Below are 10,613 nucleotides of genomic sequence, written 5' to 3'. Positions count from 1 at the left end.
AATACAAAATAAAAATGTTTGTGAAAACGATGCCATGTGAAGACGACTGCAAGGTCGCCAAGCTGTTCTATGGAAATGCCTGGAAGGAATTTAATGTCGAGTGAAAATCTGCTTAGTAGTTTTCTAATCATTGTTATTGACACGTGGCTTTCTCTCATAGCTGAACAGCAGGTCTCATGGGGAAACACACCTGAACCCTTGGGATGTTTTGCTGGTCTCACACTTGGCAAATAAGACACACGTTCAGTTGGATAATTATTTCACGTACGTGACGTGCACATGGCATCGAGGGTTCAAGTGTTGACTGGAGACAAAAAGGGATGGACCAGGATGTGTGTTCATCATACACGGTGCCCCCACCGCAGAAATTATTACAAACCTGATATTTCGCTGCTGCCTCCACAGCATCTCTATGTGCGTTGGCATCAATATTTAAGCACTGATAGGAAGTGATGCACGTAAGGCAGCGTGCGCAAGTGAGCATCCGAGCTCCGAAGGGCCTGCTGAGAAAACGGTAATAAAAAAATGACCTTAACCTTTGCGTTTCCACGTTTCGGAGAGGGGTTGGTTAATTTCCGTCTCTCCCGCAATTTTCCACGCTCGGCTGAATTCAATTAGATTGTTTAAAGGGCAGGCGGTTTTGATGCACGCTGCCCGGATGGAGAGGACGGCCCGCTTCTCCGCAGAGGTGCGCAGCTACTGGGAGCAGAGACTTCATTATTGCAGAGTTAACACTGAGACCCGCAGGGACGCTACTTTCCCACACTTTAAATACAGTATTTGAACCCAGATTTAGTACGGGGGTTATTTCAATCTGTCCTGTTCGCCCAACAGCCCAGGCCTAGTGACAGGGCAAAGAAAAGTTATTTTTAGGTCCCTAGTAATTTGCGGCTTGTCGTGTTAATTAAAATAGCTTTCGGCACGATTAAGGTTTTGTACAGATAAACAGACACATACTTTTATTTATCAGACACTTTTGTCCAAAGCAACTGCCAATGAACTCTCTGTAGTGTTATCAGCCCACATACCATATTCACCACGGTGACTTACACTGCTAGATACACTACTTAGACTGGGTCACACATCCATACATCAGTGGAACACACACACTCTCTCTCTGTCACTCACACACTATGGGGGAACCTGAACAGCATGTGTTTGGACTGTGGGAGGAAACCAGAGCACCCAGAGGAAACCCACACAGACAACACACAAACTGAGTAGGGATCGAACCCACGTCCTCTCGCACCACCCAGGCACCGTGCCACCCGCAACTGAGAAGTAGATAGATGGATATATAGATACACGCTTACATAGATAGCTGGATACTTCTTTCATTGCACTGGCAAAAATAATGCAAACTTTTCATTGTTCGAGCGACACATTTTTAATTGTTTCTTATAATATTTTAAATTCCATCTAAATTTTGTAGTGAAGGTTCTGTTAAAGCTGAACGTTGCATTTAACTATACATTTTGCTCATTTTGCTTTCCCTGTGGGCCGAGCCGCCTCTCTACCTTGGAACCAAATGTCACGCAGTCAAAGGCGCTGTGCACCGGAGGACCTCTTCGGGGGCCCGGGGAGCACAAACATTTCTGCGCCGTCGTGCGGCATCTGGTCTGTGAACCCGCGTGCAGGAAGCTCAGCGGACCCAAGGAGGAAGCCGGCGTCCCGCGCAGCCTTTCATCTCGCTGCACTCCGCTACTATATCATCCGATGACTGTCAGTTTGCGCAAAGTCACAAAAATTCCCTTTCATGTGTTTGGGGTTTTTTTTTTCTTTTTGTTTTGTTTTGTTTTAATTTCATTCAAAGCATATGGGCAGCACATCTGGCAGATGCACAGTGTTCCCCGCCTCCACCCCAGCGCGTGCGCGCGCGCGCACACACACACACACACACACACACACACACACACACACACACACACACACACACACACTGCTCTGCCGCAAAGTGATTATGCTCTCAGTGTCAGGCTCCTCACGGCACCATTATTTTTCGTACATTTTTCTGCAGAGGACTGCAGGTTGCGTAGTGGTTCAAGGGGAAGTTCACTATTTTTCTCATTAGACCTCTTTGGAACATCGGCCGTGGTGTGTGTCGATACCTCACTTGAGTTCTTTATGTGCTGCTTGGAGAAAAATTCTCAGCAGTTTTTTTTTCTGACAAGTTATTTTGGTTTTTAAATAGCTTAAACAGAGTACAGACACCCTTCAATTTACACAAATAGTCCGTTCTTCAACCCCTTACGTAAGTCGAAAGTTCCGCATGTCAGATTCCCCCTCCTCCACTATTCAACATAACAACATTAATGATTTTTACATCTCAGTTATTGCACCTTTTCTTCGTTATTCTTGTTGTTTTCACGCTACCTGTTCCTTTCGCTGCTCCTTTATACGTGCAGCATCCTTCACTATCGTATTTATAGTCGATACGACTAAACCTGGTTCCCCGCTGTAGGCAATAATCTCTGTCCATCTTCATACTTCCTTATTATTTTCAGTTTCATCTCCAAATCGATTGCTGGTCGCTTGCGAGACGCTTCTCGTTTTCCTTCAAGTCCACGTTTACTGCCAGGCATTGTGAATAATGGAAAGGGTAAAAAATATGGGAAAAACCAGTACGCTAACGAGATGAGATGTGTTCACGACTCAGAACACGCAGGAACTGGGAAGATGCAGCTTCCTGACTTGACTGGTTATGCCAACATGCGCTTAACGTTTTTGCGTAAAATAGAAGCACTACCCGTAAATAATGTGTATGCCGGGAGTTTTTTACGTAAATTTGGATTTGTGTAAATTGAATTTTTGTAAGTAGAGGGGTGTCTCTATTTTGTCTGAACTAAAACAACTCAGGGGTCTCCAAGGCGTTATATTTAAGAAGGGGATCTGCTACCAGGATCCTCTGAGCATTTTCAAAGTACTGATGTCCTACAGTGAGCAGTGCTGCTATGCTGCTCATTTCCAAAGGCCCTTCTGCACTTCTGAGGCATTAACTAAATTGTCTTGGTTACTGATGTTGGGTCTTAATTAGCTGATTTTTATTGAAAGGGTAGAGAAACCACTGACTTCTTCTGCAGTGGCTCCACGAGTGAAGGTCCAGTGAGGAACCAGAGCAATGAGTCAATGTCTAGCGGGGAACCAGAGTGTAGAGCCAAGGTCTAGTTTGCAATTGGAGGACCGAGTGAAGATCTAGTCTGGAACCAAAGGACTGAGTCAATGTCTCGCGGGGAACCCGAGTATTGGGTCAAAGTCTGGCTTCGAACCAGAAGGCTGAGTCAAGATCTAATCTAGACCCAGAGCTCCGGGATGTGTTTCAGGACGTCTTTCTGGGAAGTATGTATATTTTTCTATGATTTTTTTGAGTTTCTAAAGAGAAACCCCTAAAGATCTCTGATTTTTATTTTAGTCATTTGCTTTTTTCTAAAGTGAGTGACATACCTCTCAGCTGTCCATTCTTTTTGGTATTTCCCCCGTTTAATCACCATTTTGGTAAAACCAATTGCTCACTTCTGAAGTCTGTCCCTCAGATCTTCACTCCTAGACACAAGGGACACACATCTCCTCCTCTATGTATGCTTTCCTCTGACCATTTTGACCCTACGAGCTGCTTGTGGAGTGTTACTCAGCTGATTTCGCCCGCAGCCCTTTAAGCTCACGGCAGGTGTCGCTGTGAACAATGAAGGAACGAGAAGCCCAGCCATCTCACTCATTGAAGTGCACCCAATTTACATTTGAGGTCAAGTACCTTCTCTAGGGTACAATGGCGTTTCCCCTTGAGACAGTAACCTGTGGGTTGACTCCCAGAATCAGCACCAGCTGAGGCCTCAGAGTTGACTTCCCAATGACTCCACTCAGATTTTTACTGCATTCACTCATCAGGGTTACATGTCTGATGGTTCCTTTGAGATCCAGAGCATCACCTCAATATCTCATCATGAAAATGAGGTAAAAGCGTGTGGGAGTCACAGCATGAGCCGAAGGGATCTAGATGCAATTCCCCTGAGGCTGATAGCAAACTAAACGTCGATAGAGGATGGTGTTAAACACCTGCATTACTCTCATGCTCCCATCTGACATATTCATGAACCGAGGACCCAGCATCCCCCCAAGTTTTCCAATACCTGGCTGCAGGCCCAGGTACCCCATTCAGTGCAGAGCATGATCTACATCCAAAGTATCCCGAACAAGGAAAGCTGTGCTGCGAGGGGTGTGGGAATCGGGCTGTTTTTTTCTGGCATCTCCCCCAACACACACACACCCCCGGGGCAATTATGGATTTACCGGGTCAGCCAGGCGTGTAACCATGGGTTACAGCGAACGGTAGCAGATGGGGCTCATGGCACTGCGGAGCGGAGGGTGTGAAGGCAAACAGAAGCAGATGCGGCTGGTTGCTGGGGCCTCTCGCCAAACCCGTGCGGCCTAATTGGTCCCGCGTGTGCGGCAGGAGTCGCCGTGGGGGCGGGGCCATGTCGTGCCCAGGCTTGTACTGGGAATTTCCTGCAATGGGCACATGCTCTAATGCCCTCGCCGCTCTTCTTCGCTCATCCTCACCCCCCGTCTGTCCCGCGTGTATACGAGAGCCTTTGCCTGAGCGGATTACGTCACGCGTTGCATGGACGGTAGCGTGACGGGTGGCCCGGTGTGCAGAAACACCCAGAATCTCCTTAAAGCAGTGTTCTGAGTGAAGGTGACATGTTACACTCCATTTCATTTATCAAGAGAGAACTAAAAGTGAAGAAGCGAGTGCGTATTTCAAGGAACCTGGCAGCTCCTGGCTCTGAGCTAAAATGGTTTGGAAAAGTTACTGAGCGCTCCTCACACTAAAGACCATACCCCCCCCCCGCCCTCCCGGGAAGCCAGCGTGTCTTCAGCAGTGACGAGTGCAGCTCATCCTCACAGGGTTACATGGCTGGACTCTTAGGGTGGAGGGGGGTCTGGTCATTTCACTGACCGGTCATTCCAATGTATCCAATATACTGTGCGTGATTTTTAAAAATCATTGCGACACGATCGTAATGTTGTTATGCGTAAATACAATGTTTTATTTCAGCAGAACTCGACAAAATATGACGATAGAATAGACGTTTTTCTATAGAGCTTGGTCGAGTGAGTGTGTTGAGATCCACTGCTGGGACACCTCTGCACAACGGAGAGCTAGAGGTGGGCTGATGGCGTGTTTGCCGAACACTGTGTATCCAGGAGCTCCAGAGCTGCAGCCCCATCAACTGCAGCGCTAGGACAGGTGTTAAGAGGCTTTATTTTCCTCTCCCCCTCGGTCCCCCGTGTGCTCATCTCAGCAGCGCGCCACTGCAGAGGGTGTTCGCTCCCCGCTCCTTGGCCAGCCGGCGACCCCTCTGAGGCCTCGGTTTGGTTAACATCCTGCTCCTGCTCTCCATCTGATAAGAGCGGCCCGAGGAGCGCCGTCCTCCCCCGGGGCTGCTAATCGCGTCCGGGCCGCCGCGGTGCTCCGAGAGCCCTTCGGCCACCTTCCACACGTTGCTCATTGTTTCTGTGACGACGATACGGTTTGCGTCGAGCTGCTTTCGAGCCAGATTGCCTTTCCGCCTGGAGGCAGCCCTCCCCTAGTCCCCCACAAGCCCTTGCTACAAAGCTGCGTGCTGGTGGCGCGCGCTCCCCCCTCTCCCGTTAACCGCAACTGTCAGATCTTTCAGACGGTGAGCAATTAAACCCCATAATACATGCTCGCCATCAGATCGAATTTGTTGTTGTTGATGTTGTTGTCGTCGTGCAGCGGCTTTGTTGCTAACTAGTACTTCTGTGAAGCGCTGCTAGCGGAATTAGCCCCTCACGCTGCGCCAGCGCCGCTAACAGAACTAAACCGCTCGGCGCGGGCGACGAGAGGCCGATAACAAGACGCATCGAATGTTAACAATTAGATCTTAATCAGAGGCAGCCCGTCAAGGCTGCTGTTTTATCCCAGGGCTTCAGAGAAAGGCAAACAAAGCGACGTGAACCCATCGAGATGAAATACGACTTGTGAGCGATTCTGTGGCTGCGGTGTCGAGAGCCCGGTAATCGGCACGCGTCGCCGTTAGGGCTTCTGCATTTGCCCTTGTGTTGGAGTGAACGCGGCAGCCTCGCGGAGACTGTCGGCGGATGGGGGCCTGTTGGATCCGTTAATGCCGCATGGATCGGCCGCAGCTCCCGTCTCCTCCGTGCACCCGTCGTACGCCACGTCTTGTCAAACAACTGACCGGTGCGCAAAAAAGACCCAACAGCTGAACGCCTTCGGTGTTATAAGCCAGCGAGGGACAGAGGATAAATACGTGCAATGTGTCCCACTTGTGTGCGCACGCACTCGGGCTCTGCGTTTCTTCTCCCGTCACGTTGCACCCGTGCCTCGAGGACGACGTGTCCATTCTGAAGGCTCCAGGGGTCGCACGGGCCCTTCTCTAGAGTTTCTGGCACTTTGAGATGACAATAAAGGGTCGGAAAACAGCTTCACGGCAGAGGAACTATGGCCTGACACAATGGCAAGGTCCGCAAGCTCGTGTATCCATTACAGAAGAGGACACCCTGCCAGGAAAACACTCAACTTGGGCCGTTTCAAAAGAATAATGAAAACAACTGATTTCCACTTCCCCACGGAAAAATGTACGTGCCTCCTGTTTGGAAACCAAATTCCCCAGAAAAAAAACTAAACAAAATTGACAATCTTTTGGATTTATTGTCTTTGCCTCTTTTGTTTCGTCTCCGTGTTTCTGGCGTTGCCGTGGAAACGTGAGGTTGTTTACTCTCCCCTTAGCGCTACGGTGACCCTCCCTTTCCTGCCCAAACAACAAAGGAAATGACCATTCGGGCCCACCCCCCCACATCCCTCGCACCCTCACCTCCTGTTATCTGATAAACGGGACCTCAGTATGTTTGTGTAAATTGACACAGAATTAATGGTTAGTTTTGAACGTTTATCTTGGACTCCACTGTTGAAACCCATTCCTGCCTTGGGCCAAAGTCCTGCTGTAGCTCACCTGGAGGTGAAAATACTGTGGACCATCCAGGTTTCAGCACAAAAGCCCAAGGTAATTAGCAAAAGGTGTGAAGGACACCACGGTCCTGGTCTGGAATCCATTCCCAGACAGCACACCTTTTCTCCTGGTCTTGTTCCGCAGCAGACCCATCGCGTTGCACGTCCGATTCTGAAACATTCCTTCCTTGGAGAGGCGAGCATCTCGCGGCGTGGCCGACTTCTCGGGATTGAGGATGATGAAGCGTGGCTGTGCTGTTGACTTAATTAGGAAAGCTGCCAGTTAGCCTCTGTCCCCGAATGCTGCTGCGGTGTCCGAAATGGGCTCTGGCAGCACGGCCGTGGGACCGACTCGCTCGCCGCAGGGGGGGTGTGTGTGAAGGGCAGGGGGGCTCTGTCGTCCGGCGATGTCTCATCGCCACAGCGGCCATCTCCTGGACCCCCACCCCACTCCTTGCTGACAGCACGCGGACGGAGTCGCTGTCACGCGGATCGAGCCGAAGTGCCCCAGACGGCTCTCCGATGCATCGGAGAATAACAACGGGGGAGGTTCGGTCTTCATGGGGTCACGCGAGACTTTCTGCATGCTCTTCTTGTTGGGGACACTATTTTACAATTACTTTTACATTTGTTCAGTTAGCAGAGGCTAAGAGGAGTACCGCGTTGACACCAGATGAAGGGCTTTAAACGCAGACGTGCGATTTCCGAAAAACGGTTATCGCCGATTTTGCCCGCACACATCACACGAGTACCTGGGTTGTTGAATTGATAGGAATAGAGGTGACTGTCACAGGAGGTGCGATGTAAGTGTAGGGAGCAGCTAGGAGGACCGGAGAGAAATGGGTCTGAAAGCAGTGGGCTTTAGCAGAACAATCCACTCAGTTTGGTGGCTCCATCATCTGAGAGAAACGGTCCTGAAACTGGAGAGGGATTCACTTTCAGCTGAAATGCCCTGTTGCGTTACACCGTGGGGGGTGGGAGGGTAGCTGTGGGCACCTGCCAATCACAGGACAGGCACCCATCATATTGTCACATGGTGCGTTCGAGCTCTGAAGAACCTCTGGTCTGCTCTACAGGGATTTTACAGTATTGCCTAAATGACACCTTCACCCAGCAGTTTTCATGCTAGTCACTTTGGTTATTTTATATTTTCAGTATTTTACTCATTTATATAGCATGAGGGGTAGTTGTTAGATCCTTTGCCTGACAATTAAAGGAGCTGTGTTTAAATCCCATCTCGTGCTGCGGAAAAGTCATTATCAGTACGTTGACATTCTGAGTCACTGTGGAGAAAAGCATCAGCTGAACAAAAAAAAGTAGAAGTAATTGTGGGCGGCAGGGTGGCACAGCACCTGGGTGGTGCAAGAGGGCATGGGTTCGATCCCTGCTCAGTCTGTGTGGAGTCTGCATGTTCTCCCCGTGTCTGCGTGGGTTTCCTCTGGGTGCTCTGGTTTCCTCCCACAGTCCAAAGACATGCTGTTCAGGTTCCTCCATAGTGTGTGAGTGACAGAGAGGGAGAGAGTGTTCCACTGATGTATGGATGAGTGACCCAGTGTAAGTAGTGCATCTAGCCAAAGGACCTGGTTAGCAGGCCCCAGTTAGACATGCTTTTGGCCACAAGAACAGGTGCATAAGCACTGGTGCAAATGGCACTTTTGCAGGAGGTACTTGTTGAATTTGTTGTTTCCATCCTCAGTCAAATGTCTTTGCAGCTCGGTATGCTGCCGAAGACCTGACTGACTTTGGTATTGTGTCAAATCCTCTGCAGTTTCACGCGCGGTAATACCGCGGACTGAACCACAGGCCCTGCGGAGTAAGTTTGGACGTCACTCCCTGCACAGCCACCAGGTGGCGAAAGAGAGTGGCTCTGCAGCCCAATGCAGAGTGACAATGAAGGAGCAGGACTTACACACACACACACACACACACACACACACACACACACACTGTTAGTGTAGACTCCCTCACTTCCAGTTTTTGGAGATACCTGCCAGTTAAAATAAATCTCGTGCGGTTATTTTGCATCCAGACAAGGAGATTAATCCAACAATTAAAAAAAAGAGATTCAACTACCTTTGAGGGCTGCGGGTGCGAGGGGCTGGTTTCCAGGAGGGATTCTGGTTCAGGGTGGACAGGTGAGTCCGAGAGCCGGACTCCCCGCGTTGGACGCGCCTATGAACCGTCCCGTTTTCACGTCCAGGCTCGATCCCTGGGAAAGCGGGCGGGACGATGCGGCGCAGAGGGCCACAGGGGCGCGAGGTGTGTGCTGAAGTGTGTGTCACAATTAAGGGACTTAATGCCTCGCCGTCTCCGCGTTGATCACATGCAATTTGCATCAAGAGTCCCTGTAATAAACACTTAGTAAAAGTTACACTGAAATTCAATTAGGGGGAGAATACATAACGGAAGCGGTGAAAAATGAAGTCTTCGGGGGTCCCTTATTCATTTTTTCTTAACAAGCCCCGAGGCAAAAGAGACCATTAATTTAATACATGGCGTGCATTTTGGGATCCCGCGACTGGATGCGGCCGCACATTTTCAATGCTAATGCACCTGATAGAGTAACTTTGTGTGCCAAAAATTACATTAAAAACACAAAAGTGAAAAAAAGGCCCATTCTCTCTCTCTCTCTCTCTCTCTCGCACCCGGGCGATTCATCAGCTAACGGTTTGGGGAGAGACTGCGCCAGAAAGGAAAGACTGATGCTTTTGTTTGTGTTCATGTTGCTCTTTCCGCCGTCGACCCTGAGCAGCCAGACCCCACAGTGGCACCACTTTGATTTTCAGCTGCTGAACTCTGCCAGTAGGTGGCGCAGTCATTAGAATTGCCACCATGCATTCAAAGGCCCCAGGTTTGAATCCCATCTCAGAGCAAGGCACTTACGCTGAATGGATACAGTAAAAATTACCTCGATGCATAAACGATTGGAAATAACGGAAAGTAGCGAGACTTTGTAAGTCATTCTGGAGGAAACTGCGAGCCACAAAAATAAAAACAAACTTTCACGATTAAAAAAATGTAGAGAATACCAGACCACAGCTCTTCTTTTGCAGCCCAAGCCTGATTCATACTTGAGGAACCACTTGGACTGTTAGGTCATGTGCTCTAGGGCACCAGGTGGGGTTTGAAGCTGAGCAGACATGACGAAAAGGATGTGGGTTCGCATCCCAGCTGAAACCCTGAGGCCGCACACCTGACGGGGGGGGGGGGTCCGGTCCCCAGTTAGACAAGGAGGTACAAATCTGCATGTCTGTGTGGGTAAAGACTGGTGAAGTTCTGCAAACTGCTTGAGCTCCATGTGGGAAGTGAAAGTTACCAGAACAGGTTGCAGAGCAGCCAAAAGGTGAAGGACGTCAATCCCTGGAGCAACATGCTGGTAGGTCTCCATGCCTGGATGAGGGTGTATGTGTGTTTGAGACAGATGCTCCCCAGAGGTCTTAACATGTCCCTCTCACTCGCAACAGTAGGACATGAGGTCAGCGCCGGCGCCCCTTACACTACTATGTCCAAATACACAAAGGTACACATGCATGTGTGCAACGTCATTATTATTTTTTATTTTCAATAAAGAATCATACGTGTCATGGGAAGAGAAAGAAAAATTTTAATTTACAAATGAAATATT

This window comes from Scleropages formosus, chromosome 2, assembly GCF_900964775.1.
Source record: "Scleropages formosus chromosome 2, fSclFor1.1, whole genome shotgun sequence".
NCBI classification, from domain to species: domain Eukaryota; kingdom Metazoa; phylum Chordata; class Actinopteri; order Osteoglossiformes; family Osteoglossidae; genus Scleropages; species Scleropages formosus.
This window is presented reverse-complemented; position numbering follows the sequence as displayed.